General features: G+C 35.5%; 2 pseudogenes across 1 annotated transcript; one reads left to right on the forward strand and one right to left on the reverse strand.

The window, feature by feature from the left end:
- Nucleotides 1-9,616: 9,616 nt before the first annotated feature.
- Nucleotides 9,617-12,929, reverse strand: LOC149387519 (cytochrome c biogenesis protein CCS1, chloroplastic-like; annotated as a pseudogene). Its single transcript, XR_016300963.1, has 9 exons — nucleotides 12,407-12,929; nucleotides 11,658-11,877; nucleotides 11,467-11,578; nucleotides 11,106-11,376; nucleotides 10,522-10,789; nucleotides 10,275-10,431; nucleotides 10,084-10,167; nucleotides 9,856-9,992; nucleotides 9,617-9,718 (listed from the first exon to the last, which is right to left on the reverse strand). The product of XR_016300963.1 is annotated as a cytochrome c biogenesis protein CCS1, chloroplastic-like (transcript).
- Nucleotides 12,930-14,325: 1,396 nt separating this feature from the next.
- On the forward strand, nucleotides 14,326-16,007 carry LOC149387520 (uncharacterized; annotated as a pseudogene).
- The last annotated feature ends 4,191 nt before the right edge of the window (nucleotides 16,008-20,198 follow it).

Genomic DNA, 20,198 nt, shown 5'->3' on the forward strand with positions numbered 1-20,198 from the left:
GTATCGGAGGCCTTCGATCTTCTTTGGTTCCATCAAAAGATGTAGCGTTATTACGCCATTTGTGATTTCGGGGAAGGAATCGTCTATGACCCATGTATGCTGTTTTTCTGCTATGATTTAACCAAACTGAAGATGTATCAATTGCACATACAGGACACGCAAATTCACCTTTTGTAGTACACCCACATACATTTCCATAAGCTGGAAAGTCATGTATTGTCCAGATAAGAACTGCTTTTAAGTTAAACTCTTTATTTGTTTCTGCATCGAACACATCAACACCTGTCACCCAGAGCTCCTTCAAGTCATCAATTAGTGGCTGTAAATAGATATCTATGTTATTTCCAGGTTGATTTGGCCCCCGTATGAGCAATGACAACATCAAGTTTTCGTACGACATGCAAACCTCTGGTGGAAGATTGTATATGCATAATATCACTGGCCAACAACTATAAGTAGTATTAAGACCTTTGAAAGGATTAAATCCATCAGTTGCGAGACCAAACCTTAGATTTCTTGGCTCATAAGCAAACTCGGGCCATTTTTTGTCAATAGTGTTCCAAGCAAGCGAATCAGCTAGATGTCTCATCTTCCCATCGTCGCTCCTGTGAGAGTAATGCCATCTTAATTGCCTTGATGTTTCAGCCAAACTAAACATCCTTCGCAACCTCGGTATAATTGGAAAGTAGCGAAACAAAAAAACTAAAACAAAAGTTTTAAAAAATTATTACCTGTAATGAAATATACGAAGAGATGAAAATATTTACGGCCGCAAGAATGGTGCGTAATGAAATATCAGATGTGCTAAAGAGGTCTAGTTTGATTGTTCAAAACTGCCTGGGTAAAGTGGTCGGATTTGCCAAGCTTGAACGGCTGTGTTGAAACAATTTATTTGCGTTGCTTTTTTTTTCGGATCTGCGGTGCTGTGGTTGTTATATCGTTCTTACTAATGTTGTGTTGTATTTGGGCTTTCAATTTCTTTATGGGCTTTCCGAATTGTATCAATAATGGTCCTCGTTGTGTTCTCTTTTGATCATATTTTGAAATCAGTTTTTATTTATAATTTAATGCCCTAGTTGACATAGAAATATATATGAAATATTCATGAATTGATTATTACCTACACCACTTTTGATAAATATTCAAGGATACATTTTATGGCAATCAAAACTTCTAAAGATTTATGCTCAAGCGGCAAACTGTATATTACATAAATTACAATCCTTCAAAAAAAAATACATAAATATTTGGCAAGAAGATTATCATAAGGAATAAGAGGTCATAAATAAATATTTGAGAGGTTATTGAGAATGAGTATGAATTACACACAATATAAATTTCAAACAATAAATGTACTTCGTTTCACATCATCAAGACTAAGATATAACAAATTTGTGTGGCCACGCAATCGTACTTCCTTTCGCATCATCAAGACTAGTAAATTCATTTGAATGTCGATACAACGGAACATTTGGTACTAGTATACTTGTAACCCATACTTTATAGCAATCAGGTCCAAGGGGCACATGGTGTACCATGATCTTTGGATTGGTAGACGCAATTTCAGCTTCGACAACACATTCGCCAGTTCCTATCCAATGCAACAGTCTACAAGTAGATTTGTTTCTTGGAATCTCCTGACCATTTTCTTGAATTGTCTATATAATACACGCGTGTATATATCAACATAACCAAAATATTATAATTAAAAAAACTTAAATGCACGTTTCAAATTACAGTACCTTTGTAGATGGAGAGTCTTTACTTGCATGATCTTTAGTATCATCTTGATTCTGCTATATAAAAAAATGAGATGTCAACTCACTCTTTAAACATGTAAATAAAATAGATTGAGCTTACTGTTTTAGAGAGTCGGCCAGATGACAGTAGACTTTCAATATCTTTTTTCCATGCTTTAAGGTCCCTCAACTCGTCGTACACTGATTTCTTTAGGCTTTTGATATGACCTTCCACTTCTAGTTTCTTCAATGTGGCTCCAAATCCACGGCCTCTCACATATCCAGGAGGCTCACGACCTAAAACTCTTCCCAAGGCATCATCCTCGAGATGGACGGCATCGGTATCGTCTGACTTTGAATCCTCATCAATTTCTCTCTACTCATAAAGATGTTGAATTATAACAAAAAATATAGTTTTTGATGTTAATTTATAAATTTTTCAGTACTTATACATATATAATGACATACCATTTTTTCTTCCACGGCCTCATTGATTGCTTTTCCATTCTTTCGTTTATGCCCCTCTAACCAAATTTCAACTCTAGGAATGTGGTCTTTGTTTTGTTCTTTTCGCTGCAATATTATAACATCAACTCTCATGTACAATTAAAACATGTAACTATATAAAAATATCAATAGAAAAATTTATGGCAAACGCGTAACCCTTTCTTCCATTTCGAGCTGAAAAATTAAGTCGTCCTATAAACTGCAGCGTAGTTGTAAAACTTACTAATTCCATTTCGAGCCTTGCATAACCTTTTCTTCCAGTTGTGTGAGGATGCTTCTGTTTTGATCTAACTTTACTCATGTTTGCACTTTTCTCCTAATAGCAATCAACACATAAGTTTTCAATCAGGAGAAAAAAATCACTTCAAACATTTGGGCATCTAGTAAAAAATAATGGGTTTAACGAATATGCATAAAAAAATTCTATGCGATTCTCCATTTCCAAATTAATAGAAGATGATCAACTAATAAAAAACCTAGCTAGCTAGCATGATTCATAATGAGTACAATTTATCAAGATAGTATGTGAGATAAATACTTTGAATTCTCGAGATCGCCGCATCCGAATAAATTCATTCCACTCTTCGGAACTAACATCATTCGGCTTCAACAATGTTAGTTCATGCTCTATGTTAGGACAATTAGCAAGGTTTCTTATTTGTATAGAGAGCTCGCTTTTGTATCCACGCCATAACCTTCCCAAAAGCCGTATAATATAGGTCTTGTGTATTTGGTCAATTATGAACTTTTGCTACATAATCATAAGAAAAACTCAAAGGTCAGTTTTGCAACAATTTAATAAATGTTAAAATAAGCTCTTATAAACACATGGTTGCAAGATAGAGCTGATTATAAGGGAAAAAAAATGTGAAATTATACATATAATATAAATCGTACCAGAATTAAACTCCACAAGCGTTCCTTTAATTCCTTATCAACCTTTTTCCAGTTGTTGATGGTTATTGGAAGGTATTGCCTTGCGATTACTCCAAGCGTAGAGCTGAGTGTGATTGAAGACTTGCCAATTGGTTGTCCTAATCTATTCCACCTGACGTTTTTACGTCTTTGCTCGCTCACAGGAAGAATATCAAGCCGTGTTGGACCCCTGACTTTTTTCTTTTCTTTTACTTCACTAAATTCAGCTTCCTCGTGTGATTTTGATGAACCGGAACTTGACTCACATAACTCTACATCTCTATTAATCTTAGACTTCTCAGGTTTATTATTTATTTTTGAATGATTTATTGATTCCTCTTTCCCAAAAGCTCTTTCTTTTGTTCTTTCAGGGAAAAGATCATCAATATCGTCTTCAAACTCTGATTCACTTGAGCTTAAGCTTGCAATTTTTTTAGCTCTCTTGTCACCACCTACTAAATCTTTTTCTTTCCCGTTGGATTTATTACGCATTTCAGCTTTTGAATGATTTTTGTTTCTCATACCTCTATCAATTGAGTTTTCCACCTCATGTACCTCTTGCGCAATATTTGAGGCCTCAATTATTCTCAGCGTTCTGTTCTTGTGTGTTGTGGATACTAAAGCAGCTTGAACTTGTTTCTTCAACCTTTTTTTGGCCTTTTTAGATGACTGAAAGACATATATTTTAAATAGTATTTGTTAACCAATTCAAGCCATAAAAATTAGAATATAAAATGGATATAAAGTACCTCAGCCATAGTCCACAGCAGAGAGAGAGAAAGAGACGACGGTGGATAATCTAATTTCGAGGTAACGAGATATAATGGTGATGTATATTTTAGTATACCATATATATATTAATGGGAACGTGTAAATAAGAACGGTTAACAAATTAATAAAAATATTGATTTATTCTAATTTACCACACAAATAACCACGCCAAAAAAAATAAAAAATAAATAAATAACTGATCCCCGTATTTCTAGTGATCGTGGAATAAATCAGAGAAAGATATTTTGTTTCCATTACTCTTTCACAAAACAAAACATCAGAACGTGGCTACTAACCGCTCAAGAATCATCGACCAGCCCGAATCAACAGCGTCGTGTAGGATTCCACCACCGCATGATTTATTTTTCCACAACAATGGCAACTCTGATATGGGTACTGTCTGCGGCACCGACGAACACCCCAACGGAACCATCTCGTGAAAGGCAAACAGCCAATTCTCAATGTCGAGGAGGGCTTTGGGGAAAAGGGAGTCAACAGAGGTGGCGCTATCTCGAGAGGGAAAGAGAGCTTGGCAAGTGGGTTAGAGGAAGACGATTACGATTACGGCTGCGTACTAAGAAAACAAAAGAGAAATTGGGACCTGACCTATGCTGATAGAGGTGAGGTTTTTTAATGGGAACTTCCCATTTAGTCCCTGGTAAAATTTTCTTATAAGCTTTATTTATATTGATATTAAAGTAAATTGTTTACTCTCTTTTACTAGTGCGTTTTCTTTAATAGATTTGATACACCACCACTTATGAATTAAATTAGTCTGTTATTCCAATTTTTTGTAGGCGAATTTTTTTTTTTAACTATATACAGGTATATATAATTCTTTACTACAACTAATTCTGAATTTCTTATTGAATATAATGATTACAGGAGAAGTTTCAATGCATGTGGTGAAGCCCAAGGATCATCAAGAGTAGAGTGGGACAAAATATTAGATAAATTGATATGAGATCATCCAAGTTATCTCATTGTTTACATGTATTGTGTTAACTATGTGTAACGTGCTTTTGATATTGTACTATACGTTTTTTTGTGCAATGTTCAGAATAGTTTTCTTTCAATCGATGTACATCCAAAATATTTAATGAATAAGTGTACAAGTAAATTTTCCACAGCCTTTCTTACATAAAATAATTTTGAAAAGGAAAAGCTACATGTTTCTCACGTCAACGATATTCATAACAACAACAATTTATACATGTAGGCAATAAATCCAATCTTATAAATCACCACACTTATATAAATGTCATTAAAAGAGTTTTCACAACAATAATTATAACATCTTAAAATTGTCACAAATTAATTTACAACAATAACTGCGACATGTATAAAATGTCATAAAAATAATTTAGAACACCGATTACGACATTAAAAAAAAGTCTTTAAAAATATCCGCAACAAAAACTATGACAATATAAAAATGTCATTAAATTTATTTACAACATTAATTATGACTCTTATAAAATGTCATTAAAAGTAAAATACTTTCCCCAGCACCCCCATTTAACGACAAGTGAAAAAATGTCGGGATATCTCTACCACGACATTATACACATGTCGTTGAAAACCTTTTTTCTTGTAGTGATGGTACCATTAAATTATGGTGCAATTTTTTTTTAATGAAAATCTTATTTGACATTTCTACATACTAAACAATAGAAAATAGGATATAACGTTCATGAATATGACTAGCGATCTAGTTGACGTGGACTTTCTTGCACGTTAATCTTGAGACGTGATGTATTCCTTAATGTATGTAGGAAAAGTAGTCGTTTCACCTTATATCCATGTGGAATTTGCTGTTGAAGTCACAACAACATCACATTATTTTATTTGTATCACAGATGAGTTTAAATTGCATTCGTGTTTTTTTTCTTCATATTATCACTTATATAATGTCTTAATTATCTTTATATTTTATATTCAACAAGAATTCATATCCACACTCAAACCCTAATCTCTCATCAAATTCCCTCCCAAACCTTAATCTCTCTAGCTTAAGTTACGATCACCGCGCCGATCGCCACTCCGACGAGGCCACCGCCGCCGTAACCCTCGCCGAAGCTCTCGCCGGAATCACAGATTCGACCTTCTAGTCTACTTTTGTTTTGTAGATATTTAATTGTGGTTCTACTTTCTTCTTCTAGTCTACTTTTGTTTTGTAAATATTTAACTTTTGTTCTACTTTCTTCTTCTAGTCTACTTTTGTTTTATAAATATTTAACTCTGGTTCTACTTTAAGGGTATTTTGGTCTAATAATAAATAAGAGCGACTTACTTGCAACACGTTTTTTTGTGGTGACATAGATGCAATTTTGTTCATAAGAAGTGACTTTAGTGCAAATCTCTCTATATCCATTAGTTTTCTAGCTCGTAGATTTTTTTTTTTTTTGGCAAAAATAGAAGATAAAAATTAGAAAGGAATAAAACCTGAAAAATTACAAAGTGTAGTCTACGAATGTGTAATGTGTTTGAAGGAGAGAGAAATTAACAAAATTAAGGGATACAAACACACTGATAGCAGGTGCGACTCATTTGTTATGGTGGAGCCTACGATAAATTTCATATAAATTACGTGATTTGATATATCATATATGTAGTAAATCATTAAAACATTTTCTTGAAAAACTAACTCTGAGCGAATTACAGTGACGACCTTGTGGCACATCGTTAGAGAAATCGTTGACTTCTTGTCACATATTATCCAATAAAGCTGGGTAGACTCTAAAATTAGAAAGTGCAGTTTCTTCGAGAAAAAAAAAATGCAATTTCTAAGATTTTAGTGGAATATCTAAAGAATTTAATCAAACAAAAAAAGGAAAATTAAATGTTCGTTTTATTTTTTATTTTTTTATTTTTTTTATTCGTCTCTCTTTTAGTTTGAGTTATTAGGTTCATAGTCACTGAGTATGATTAGAGAGAGATTTTTTAGTAAAAGATCAGGTGCTTTAAAATATGTAAATTATTAGCAAGTCAAAATGAGAATAATTTGTATGCACTATTACAATTTTGGGCCAGTTTAAAGTTGTCATGTAAGCCTTACACAACAATTATTTTGTGTCGTGTAAGCACATGTCGTGCAAGGTTGTACGACATTTTTCAAAACTGTCGTACAATCTGTTTACTCGACAGTTTAAACATGTCGTTCAAGCAGTGTTAGGTTTTTGAACGATAGTTTTGAAATTGTCGTGCAAAGCTCTTGAAAACCATATAAAAATTAATATTAATCATTCTTTATGATTATTCTGCTATAAAAATAATAAAATCATAAAAAATATGAAATTCATTTGAAACCCAATATCATCAAACTAATACACAAACTAAAGAATATTGACCAACATCGAATGTTCATAACCTGTAAGATAATGACCAACATATCAAACAACGTATGTATATGCATGGCTCTGATAAGATTTTGAAGATACTATAACTAGATGAGATCATACAATGTTTCAATTTCAACGTTTCAATTTCGAAAAATGAATTTTGACAAAAATATTTATTAATGATTGAATAGCAATCACTTAAATTAAAAAGGGCTTGAGAGCGCACTTATGATCCCATTTACGAAAAGTAAAAATGAAAACATATCAATTTCGAGTGAATGGATATTCTGAAATAGAACGAAAAAATGTAATTTGATTAATTCAACCTCAAAAACTTTGGAACAATTAAAAAATTATAAGAATGAATGGCGTTTACCATTGGGTCTGATGATGGACGTCAAAAGATAGTGTAATAAGATTTAAATTCGTGTTGTATTTAAATTTTGGTGGGTAAGATATTTTAAAATAGTAATATCTACAAGTTTTATTCAATAAATATATCTTTTATTTAAATACAAAATAGATAGAAGAATGTATTATAATAATCAATATATTTAGATCTGAATTAGTTGGTCTTAAATTAATATACCGTTGTTATTCTGTTTGATTCTATATCTATATTTTGTTACAAATTTTGGATATTTGACTTTAAAGACACATGTTTAAAAAAAAAAAAAATTAACTATATCTATAGGTAGCTAACTAACAATCATATCATTCTCCATCTCTCTCTAAAGACCAATGGGTTTTTAAATAATGGTACGTTCTAGGGCTGTATAAAACCGAACCGAAAATCGGATAAAGCCGATATTCAAACCGTATCGAAACCGAAATTTGGAGCCACGTCAGATAACCGAAATTCGGATTCGGATAACCGATCCGGTTTCAAAAACTGGACCGGATATCGGATTTGATTTTAGACAAATTTGGATATCGGTTATATAACCGAATTTTTTTTATTTAAAAAATTAAATTAAAAATAATTAAACATAGGTCTTTCACAACCACCTAGACCATGATTTTGAAAAAAAAAAAAAAAAACCTTCACTACATTTTTTACCTAACTTTTATTTTTTAGACTATGGATTATTGTTTTAGAGCTTTATATGACTCGTTTTGTCCTCGTATTTAAATCATTGTAATAATTTTAGAACTACATATGTATTTTAAAAATGGATAGCCGGTTTGTTTAAACCGGATATAAAACTGGATTCAAAATTTAAAGAATCGGATAACCAAATTTTGAAAAACGGATATTGGACCGGATATTGGATTTAAGAAACCGGATAACCGAATATTTGGATAACCGAATTTCGGTTTTAGACTAAACTGGACCGGATATTGGACCGAATTTTTAAAAACCGACTATTCGGATTCGGATATAAAAAATGTAAGAAACCGAACCGAACCTATCCAGTTTCAGCCCTAGTACGTTCTACATGAAGCGTTGAAGTTTAGGAAATTCCACATCGATGGTGTATCCTTTGTATTTTTTTTTTTTAAATCATTCATTTTTCACATTATCAACTAGTTTTGTGTTGAAACTCATAACACTATTAACATAAAAACTTTGGTGCCGTTATCATGATATTTTTTATGTAGCGTAACAGTAAGGCTAAAAAGTTAGTGCGTTACATATTGGCGTTATCTTTGATTGATTTTTTTATGTTCATATTATCTCTATATATATAATGTAGACAATTTTTAATGTTCATTCTACAGTAACCGAACGAATAAACCCTTTCAATGTTTTGTAATTACATGTATGCCACTCTAAATGAATACGAAATAACACTGAAAGCTTAATAAATTACAAAAGAACCGTAAACATTAATAAAATTATATTTAAAGCCATTTGCTGTGTGGAATTCTCTAAATGTCTGCTGAAATCATCAGATATTTTAGGAAAGTTTTTTCTCTTTCGAGTCTAGACTCCAGACTGTCTATATATTTTATGCACCACCAAAGAAATCAGCCCCACCTTACCTTCTGCTCTTCGTCTCCAAACTGCGATCAAAATTAGGACCAACATGTAATTACATGACCACACCTTTTTTATTCTATTTTGCTGTGTTGAATTTTGTCTACTTTTGAACATCCACGCATAAGATTATTTATGACGTACTACTACATAAACAACTTAATATCAATAAGTTCAAGTTCAGCTCATCAGATTATTTTCAAGTTATTACTATGTAAGTACTAACTTGCACAATATAAAAAATTTCAAGTTAGCAACAAATTTCGTGTACCAACCCATACGATAGTTCAAAAAAGGATCAGTATCTTAGAAAAATAAAATAAAACAAGGCTCTGGAAAATCGGAAAAATAATTTATGATACCTGATGTTGCTGTTTACATCATTTTCGCCTCCATGATCTATTTCCTATGACTTAAGCCTTAGCCTTAGCGCTTCAAATATTCTTTATTCCTTTCTATACATCCTGAGAAGAAGCATATGGCAAATCTGGATTATATACCAAACTCAAACTGTCCATTGTCGTTAGCAATATTATCTCTTAATAAATTATAAAATAAAATAAAAAGCTATGATATCCGCTGATCAGAATCGAACCTCTACCGAGTCACTTGGGAAGGCGTATCAACCAACTCAGGCAACATATCAAGCAAGCGATCCATCTCATTTGGAAATTCGCCTTTCGCTCGATTAGTCTTTCCTCCTATAACCACCGATGTTCCATCTTGTAAAGCCCATAACTTTTTTTTTGTTCACCCAAAAAGAAAAGAAAAAAAAGTCAGTGAAACCACTATTTCTCCCCAAAAGCTCATACAGAGACAGAAAATTCACCTGTGAGTGAGACAAATAGCTGGTGCAAGTGGTAAGCATCAGAGCACCAAAGCCGGCATATACAACCGGGACACCCGGGTCAGTCTAAAAAACAGAAGAAAGAAAGAAAACCATGTTTAAGTTTCAAGTGAACACAATAAGTCATGTAACATCACATTAATAATAACGAGTTTTTTATTTATTTTTTTTACCTTTAAGTAGAGGCCGGTACTCCCTATAGCATCTTCGATAACAATCTTACTTCCATTAATCTCGATGGGAAGATTGGAATTTGGTCAACGAATCCCGACGAAATTTCTGTCCTGGTCGTACAACACTACTGATTGTAGATCGCGTAAAAGCATTGATCTGAGTGGCACAAAACAAGTACGATTACTTAAAAAAACTTGGTATTTTTCTTAACTTTTTTCTAGCAGCGAGAGAAACATGTAAACGTACATTCCCTTAACATCAGGAGCGTTGAGATCACCGATGGGCAAAATGGTCCCATAGAGCTTCTTGTCTCCGTTTATCTTGAGCGGTGCTACGGCCAAGTTGAACGGTCCTTGATCATCCTTAACTATCTGTAGCGCCGAAATACTCCAATCGGTCTGGTATATGGTGATCCCAGCGTACCTTAGAGGGTTGTTCACGCTGATCGTTTTCCTTAGTACCTCCTTACCGTTGAGATCAAACAGAGAAAGGTCGGTGTAAAACTGCGAAACCTGGTACATGAATGAAAAAGAAAAAGGGTACACAGATCAAAGTCAAATTATTTATTTAGTTATTGACAAAGAGAATCTATGATTAAGTTGTTGGATGATAGCAGTAATTAGCTTAGGATTCAAGTTATCTTATGTGCACTGATGTTATAAATAGCGTACACAAGAATAAGTCTCGCGTTAAATTGTTTATCTTCTTCTTTCTAACTCTCTCTTGGACTAAGTTCGATCCGTGTTTCTTTGCTTGGTTACCAAGAAATCTCTTGTTTCTTAACCCTATTGAAGCAATTTTCGTATACAACATAAATCTATTACCAATCTCTCCAGTGGGGAAGTAATCCATGTAGAATCTGTTGACGTGGACTTCGGTGTTGAAAGCGTCGTTAGGACTGGAGAGAAATCCGGTCGGGCCCAACACGTCTCCCATGACGAAATTGAGTCCCTGAGGCACGTTCACCGAGCCTTTGAAGCTCCCAGAGGCGCTCAGAGTACCACCCGCCATTATGAGCAACATCGCTAAGTGCACTCCGATCGGAGCAAGCCGACCCGAAAGTCCTTTGAACGCGTACAAACACGGCCCCTTCACAAATACCTGTATAGTTTTATAGACTTTCTATTTTATCATCCAGGTCGATTAATGGGATTGGTAAATAAAAAAGGCGAGAATCTATTTGAATAAAACCTCGTATCCGGATCCCATGAGAATGACGCCTAAATCTCGTAAGGAGGCTCTCGGCAAAGTCTCGGAAAATTCCTGCTTACGGATAACCTCGGAAGAATGCTGAAAGTTCCATCTGATTTTATATGAAGGACCGTCGATTATATATCTACCGTTATGGATTGCTAGTTCAAAGGAGAGAGAGAGAGAGAGACCTTCGAGCGACTTTGACGAGGGGTGTTTGGGTGGTGTAAGTGCAGGCCATGAGAGAAGCGCCGAGGAGGACGAGAGTGGCGAGGAAAATGGGGGACGAGAACATGTGGTCGAACCCGAACGGGAGAATCCATCTCCACGTGAAGAATCCGAAAGCCGGATTGTCTTCCGAGTACTTTTTGAAGTAGAAATTCGGCGCCTCTCCTTGTTCAACACCAGTTCCTGTTTCAAGATAAAGTTTTGATTTGAGCCCACATTCTCTGATAAGATTTAATGAAAAAAAAAAAAAAAAAAAAACCCCGAAAGGTTAAGCTTTTAAATGAGCAATAAAAGAAGTAAATTGGTAATTTTTCTCAGCTCAAGTCCTTCAAATTCCCAAATTGAAGAAGAGAATTAGTACATTCTCTCGCCTCAAATTCTTGAATTTCCCCATCTGAAGAAGAGAATCAGTACAATTTCTCAGCTCAAATTCTTGAATTTCCCATATTGAAGAAGAGAATTGGTACATTTTCTCAGCAGACCAAATCCTTAAAATTCCGAAATTGAAGCGTTCAAACGAGCTCCAAAAGAAGAGCATTATAAAATTTCCCAATAATGTTTTATCTAATTTGAACAGATTAAGAAATAAAAGAAAAAGCTCGAAAAATCAGTACCAAGCAAGAAATACGCACGTGCTCTTTCTTAACCTAATCTTAGCTAAGAACTTCCAAAACCTAAATTGAAATGTTGAGTGAGAGGATAAACGACAAACCGAGAGCCATGAGAGCAGCGCCGAAGAACAACTCTCCCATTGCCAGAGGAAGATTAGAAAGAAGAGATAAAATCTTCCTTGGAAGTCTCTTCGCAGCACTCAAAACTCCGTCTTTGTTCGCGCTCTTCTTTCCCTCGCCCGGAGCTTCCCCGTCTCCGTCCAATCCCTCCTCCGACAATGGCGGCGGAGATTCCTCGGACAGCAAGATCTTGTTCCTGTTCGTCGCGCTCGTAATTTGGCTGCTTCTTCGAGAGCTCTTAAGCCCGCAGATGGTGGTGATGGTCGTCGTCGTCTTTCTGATGCGATGAATATTGAACGGCGTGGCTCCGGCGGGGCTGCATAGAGAGACGGCGGTTTTGGGGAACATAAATTTGTGGAGCGGTGGTTTGAGAGTCGCTGAGTGGATTACTGACTCCATTGATGGTGGATTTTTTTTCCCCCCGAAGCTAATGAACTGATGATTATTTCAGACTTTCATGGGGTGTGTAAAGAAAGATGATGTAACGACTTAACGACCATATACGTGTCCATTTAGTTGAGAAATTTCATTTTCTAGACCTCGAAGTTATGAAAATATCTCAGTTAGACTCACTAGTTCATAAATATATAAAATTAGACTTTTGTACTAATTTCGGACAAAAATACCTTTTCAAGGTAATATAACCATCTTCACTTCATTCTATACTTCTTTTCATCTCTCATATCCTCTCTCATTTCCTCTCGTTTCATCATTTTTTAGTATCCACTTCAATCAATCCCGTCGAAATGGGTTAGTATGCTCATTCATTCATTTTTTATAGTTATGTTGATATAGTTTGTGTAGAAAAAAAGAAGTTAGTAGATTTAGGTCAAATATCCGGGAATTTAACGTTATTTTCGATGAAATCCGATAATTTAGGATGAAATTTAAGTACGATTTCCGATGAAATTTAAGCTAAAATTCGGACAGGATCCGACCGAATCTGGCAAGATCCGACCAGATCTGGCATGGTCAGGATCCGACCGGATCTGGCAGGATCCGACCGGATCTGGCAAGCTGCCAGAATCCGACCGGATCTGGCAGGATCTGACCGGATCCGACCGGATCTGGCCGGATCCAATAGTGTATGTAGAAAAAATAAAAAAAGCTTTGTTTTTTTTTATTTAATGTATTTTATGTTATATTTGTTGCAGTTTTGTTGATGGTTAACGGCACATGGGAGAGAAATGGACACTTATACGTGTTCAAAAATGCAAGAACATTTCCGCTTGAAGTTTCGAAAGAGACGACATACACGGGGTTAGTCGACAAGGTGTACAATAGAGTCGATATAGACAGATCAAAGTATGACTTAAAGTAAGAAGTTCCATATGAAGCGGGTAATATGCCGATTGAGCCTGCTTTGTTGAAGGACGATATTGATGTTAAGTATTACACGAAGTGCAAAAGTCGTAGAAAATATGCACTTTGTGTAACTTTGATATCGAAAGAAATCACAGCGTTCAGTGCAAATAAAGTAGATAAAGGAAAAAATGTTATCAATGAAGAGTTGCCTCGTGTTGAACTCAACAAGAGACGAAAGAATTTGATAATCACCGATCGAGATGATGAAGTATACGTGCATGATAGAGATAATTATCACAACAACGAGGAAGAAGATGATGAAGAACAAAATAACAAAGTTGACGAAGATAAAAGTGACAAGGGAGAAGATGGACTCAACAGTGACAAAGAAACAGAATTCGAAGAGTTTGTAAATCATGAAGAATATAAAGATTTTGTTAAACATTTTGCAGTACCATCAGGACACGGTGAACAATCAAAACAAGGTGAACCGTCACGTGACCCTCGTAAAGATGTTTCACAAACGGATTTCGTGCGTTATTCATGGGAAGCCCCTGACTTCACAGCGACTGATGTTGTCAAAGAAGAACGTAATGAAGGTCCAACTCTATTGTCACATTCTTCCACAGGTAATAAAGACAATGATATCTACTTATATATGGAAAATGTTATGTTATATATTTTATAACCATTGATTACATGCAATAGGTAGCACAGAAGATATATACCTTGGGAAAGAGTTTGAGTCAAAGAAACAGATGAAGCAACAGATTCATGTTTTTGCTCTAAAAAATAATTTTGAGTTTAGAGTGAAATCGTCTTCGAAAAAGAGATGGTATGTCATATGCAAAAATGAGATGTGCACTTGGAAGCTGAGGGGTGTTGTGCAGTGGTCTGACATGTGGCAGATAACGTCGTATGAGAGTAGACATTCTTGCGCGCGTGTGGTTCGAACAGAAGGTCATAGAGGAGCTGCACCTTGGGTTATTGGGCACGTCTTCAAAGATAAGTACAACATTAGCTCTATGGCTGAATATTCAGCGCATAACGTAAGAGAGGAAGTCAAGACAAGATGGGGTGTTGGCATATCGTACTTGAAAGCGTGGAGAACAAGGGAGAAAGCAATTTCTTACGTAAGGGGTACGCCAGAAGAATCTTATCAGAAGTTACCATCTTGGTTATACATGTTGGAGCAGAAGAATCCAGGGACTCTTACGGCGTTTGTGAAAGATGGCGATAGATTCAAATACGCGTTCTTTTCTATTGGGGCGTGTCGTAGAGGGTTCAAGTCTTGTCGACCCGTCATATCATTAGACGGTGCATTTTTTAAGACAAAATACGGTGGACAGTTGCTATGCGCAATTGCGATGGATGCTAATTCTCAGTTGTATCCACTTGCATTCGGGGTAGTAGATAGCGAGTGTCACACTTCGTGGATTTGGTTTTTGAGAAAGTTGAGAGAAGCTATCGGTGAAGACGTTGAAGAGTTGGTGTTCATATCCGATCGACATGTTAGCATCATACATGGCGTCGAAGTGGTGTTTCCCGGTATCCCTCATGGAGCATGCTTCCATCATCTCAAACTAAATGTCCAACACAAATTCAAGACTGATCATTGTGGAATTGAACTGTATGATGCCGCTTATGCCTTCAATAAGCGGGCTTTCGAAGCTCATTTTCAGCAGTTGAGGAGAAAAGATGTCGAGATGGCTAAGTATCTCGAGTAAGTCGGTTTTGATCGGTGGGCAAGAGCATTTTTTCCTGGAAAACGGTAAGACTAAAACTTTTCCCTTTATCATTACAAGTGTTTTAACCAGAACGTCGCTAATATGTAACTGTTTCTATAGGTATGATATAATGACAAGCAATAATGCAGAAAGCTTCAACAATAAGACGAGGAATGCTAGAACGTTTCCCATCACCACTTTGCTTGAGTTCATTAGATTCACACTTCAAACATGGTTTTTTAATCGAGAAGAAATTGCTAGAAAATGTGATACAAGACTGTCCCCGAAGTTTCAAGATAATCTCGAACATCTGAACGGCAAAGCACAATACGTGAATACCTACAGACTCGGGATGTTTGAATGTAATGTTAGAGACGAGAGAGGTGACTTTGATGTGCATTTGATGAATAACACATGCACTTGTGGACTACCACAACTACTTGGAATCCCGTGCGAGCATGCCATCGCATCCGCACAACACAGGAGTGTGGATATTTATTCGTTGTGCAGTCCTTTCTATTCGAAAGAGATATGGATTGAGATCCACTGACATAAAAAACATGAAGGTGTTGGCACCAGTTGAAAGAAAACAAGCCGGTCGGCCGAAGAAAAGTAAACAAGGAAGGCGAAGAGTCAATCGATACCCATCTCAAGGAGAAAAAGTTGTTATCCATCGGAAATGTGGTAAATGTGGTGGTATGGGACATAATAGGAAGACATGCACATGGAGAGAGTGAAAACTTGTTTATTTTCATTAAGTTGATCATTATCTTTTTTTTTTTTAAACTTATTTTGTTGAACAATTGACGTTTAAGTTTGAGTTGAACATGTTTGTAGTTTATCTTCTCGAACATGTCAAGCTGTAAGTTGATGACACAAAATACTGAATAAGAAACTAATTTTTTTTTATAGAAATGACTAATTTATTTAAAAAATAAAAAAAACTAACCTGAGATCGCCTCATTCTCTCTAGCCTCCGACCGTTTGTACTTAGAGCCCTCAAGACGGTTGCCTGAGATCGTACCAACTGACTCTGAGATTTTCGAAGTTCATTATGAGATTTTAGAAGTTGATTCTGAGTCTCGATCATATTATTCCACATATCCTCCGTCAAAGACCACATAGGGAGATGATCGGGACGAGCCGGATGATCGGGACGACCGGGAAGATCGGGACGAGCGGGATGATCGGGACGACTGAGAGGTGCGCGAAGTGTGGGCTGAAATGATTGAAACTAATAACTACTTCACATGATTGAAACTAATAACTACTCTAAAACTAGTAATTACTAAATAAAATTTACCTGACGAGGTTCTCGCGGTGTATCTGAAACATGATCATCATCATCGTCTTCATCACTCCACAAGTTCTCCTCTTCGTCCTTTTCCGCTTCTCTGAGTCCGTCGGCTTCTTTCGCGATTGATTGTACTAAATCAATCTCTTCCTCGATATTACGTGGCTCAACCACGTTTTCGCCTTCAATCGGATAGAGCGATTGACTGAGTTGCGTTTCTAGTTGCTGAAAGAACTCGCGCTCACCGGTCCTTGGTCTCAACATCTGAAGAACACCGAGCTACAAGAGGAAAAAAAAATATAAATACTTAACATCTAGATAAGTGTATAAATTATGTATAAAAGATATGAATTATAAATTACCGTTTTTTTAAGGAAAACCTTCTCGACGTCCTTGCGTGTCACCACTCGAACGCTTGACCACGAAAGCATCCTCGGTACTCGAACACCGATATTATTCCCGAACTGCTGACCAATCTCCGGAATAGCCTCGAACGCCCAATATTGCACGGCGTGCAAATTCCCCGGTAAGGAATACTTTGCCTCCTTCTGAAGAATGTTCTCGTTGGCGGATTTGTCCTTTTGTTTTAGACAGTAGCGTTTCATGTCCACAGAGAGGGCGGAGAACGTCTCTGTCCACGTGATGTTCCCCCACGGCAGAGAATAGAAGAATGGCAAGTCCTCAACCATGTAGAGATACTTGTCGTTAATGACTCGGTTGTGTTCTACTCCGAGGAGATACCCAATGACAAACACGCACAATCCGAGCTTGTACGCGTCCTCCGGATCTTGACATGTCTTGAATGCGTTCGTCAAGACTTCGAACTTGGCGTTTCGCACGCCGTTTAAGTGATCGGTCACGAGCCTATTACTTCTTCGCTCGTTCTGCTCCTCTGCCGTCGGACCGTCTTCCATACTGAATCCGGTGATCAACGCGTATTCGAGTTTACCGAATCTCACGCGTTTATTTCTGATACCGAAGTGAATCTCACCCCTTTTCGTGGACTCCACCTTTCGAAGAAGCAGAGAGTGTAAGAGTACTGAAGAGAAATTTAACGTCGTCGCCTCGAAGAATTGAGCGAACGGAGTCTCTGCTATCATTTGAAGTAGATCCAGAGCTGTGAATTTTTCTTTCACAAGCTTCAACATTCCCGAACCACTATACGTGATTCGACCCGGAAAATTACTCTCACATAGCAACGTCAAATTCTCCTAAAACACGAGTTATAACAAGTTTAATCACTAATATATTATAAAAACAAAACAAATATCATTCAAAACACAACAAAAATTAAATATCATTCAAAACATAACTAAAATTAAATATGATTCAAAACACAACTAAAAACACAATTAAATATCATTCAAAACACAACTAATACAACTAAATATCATTCAAAACAATCCAACAAAAAACATAACTAAAATCTGAAAATAAATATCATTCAAAACACAACAAAAATTAAATATTATTCAAAACACAACTAAAATTAAATATGATTCAAAACACAACAAAAAACATAATTAAAATCTGAAAAAAATAAAAACAAACACAAATAAATTTAACTAGATTCTCTAAAGATTTAAAAAAAAAAAAAAAAAACATTTCAAACCGACGGGACCCAATCCCATCGGAGACGGTCGGATCCCGTCGGATCCCATCGGAATTCGGTCGGATCCCGACCGAATCCGATGGGATCCGACGGGATCCATCAAAATTTAAAAAAAAAAAAAAAAATTCCAGCTACCCGATTCGAGAGACCTCCATAGCTTCATTTTCATCGGATCCCGTCGGATCCCATCGGATTCGGTCGGATCCCGACCGATTCCGATGGGATCCATCAAGATTTAAAAAAAAAAAAAAATTTCCAGCATCCCGATTCTCGAGACCTCCCAACCTTCATTTTCATCGGATCCCGACTGATTCCGATGGGATCCGACGGGATTAAAAAAAATAAAAAAAATAACAGCGATTTTACACAAAAAAAACCATTAAAAACCATGAAAAAACACTTCTCTAATCTTATTTATTATCTATGCTACACTAAACAACCATGAAAAAACCATTAAAAACATACCTTTTTTGTCATTTTGGAGAGATATGGAGGTTGTAGGAGGTCGGGGTCGGCGTGGTGGGCGTCGGAGGTGGTGAGGTCGGCGTCGGAGGTGGTGAGGTCGGCGTCGGAAGTGGTGAGGTGGGCGTCGGAGGTGAGAGAAGTGAGAGAACGTGAGAGAAAGTGAGTGAAGTGAGAGAAAGTGGTGAGTGAAGTGAGAAGAGAAAGGAGAGAGATATGAGGTTTATTTTGAATGTGAGAGAAAATGAGAGAAGTGAGAAGATGAAGGAGAAAAAGTGAGAATATGAGGTTTATTTTGAATTGAGGGCATTTTTGTCCAAAATTGGTACAAAAGTCCAATTTTGGATATTTTTTAATTAACGAGTCTAATGAAGATATTTCCATCACTTTTAGGTCTAGAAAATGAAATTTCTCTTTTAGTTTATCCTAAATTCCGGGTTTTTATTTGTTTTTTTATTTTTTATTTTAAGGTTTTGATCTTTATTAAAAAAAAATAAAAAATTTATACGGACGTCGATGTTTCAAGATTTCAATTTAGCTAGTTACATATTAGTATTTATTAATATCGATTAGATATCGAACGAAAATATTGTTGTTGAATATGTTAAATATATATACACAATACATGTATTTTTAAATTTTTAAATTTAAGATTTATACTAATAAATGAAACGTTTTTAGTATAGAATAGCAATGTTTGAAATGCTGGTTGCCGATGGTCCAAAAAAAAACGAAAACTGATGTGGCCGATGAAAATTGCGACGAAAATAATGTGGAAATTTGAAAAAATATGTTGACGTAAATTGCGGTAAAACACGAAAATTACGACGGAAATAATACAATTTCAAATATAAAAAATAAGTTTCATGCACATATAAGAAGTTCTAAACATACATTATAAGTTTCAATTACAAATACACATAATACACAATCATAATAAGTTCAAACTTCAAAGTCAAATACATATAATAAACACACATAATAAGTTTTAAAAAAATATCAAAATCAAGCAGAATATAGAAAACACACATGATAAGTTTAAGCATATCATATATATATATGTGTGTGTGTGTGTGTGTGTGTATAACTACGATTTCCTAACAATTAATTTCCAATTAACATCAATTTAAAATTTGTAACTTCTCAAAAAATATTAAAACAATAATATGTTCACCATGAAACAAGTACAAACAACATCTAATAAAAAAAATTAAAAACATTAAAATTATAAAATATATATATATATATATATATATATATATATATATGCTTAAAAACACAAATAAACACAATTTTAATGCAGTTTGCACACAATTTTCCGAAATATTGTTGAATTTGCACTAGCCTGATTGGATTTTGGGCAACGGGATCGA

Source organism: Urtica dioica, chromosome 8 (genome assembly GCF_054948205.1).
Source record: "Urtica dioica subsp. dioica isolate 48M chromosome 8, U.dioica_male_clone48M_v1_H2, whole genome shotgun sequence".
Classification (NCBI taxonomy): Eukaryota; Viridiplantae; Streptophyta; class Magnoliopsida; order Rosales; family Urticaceae; genus Urtica; species Urtica dioica.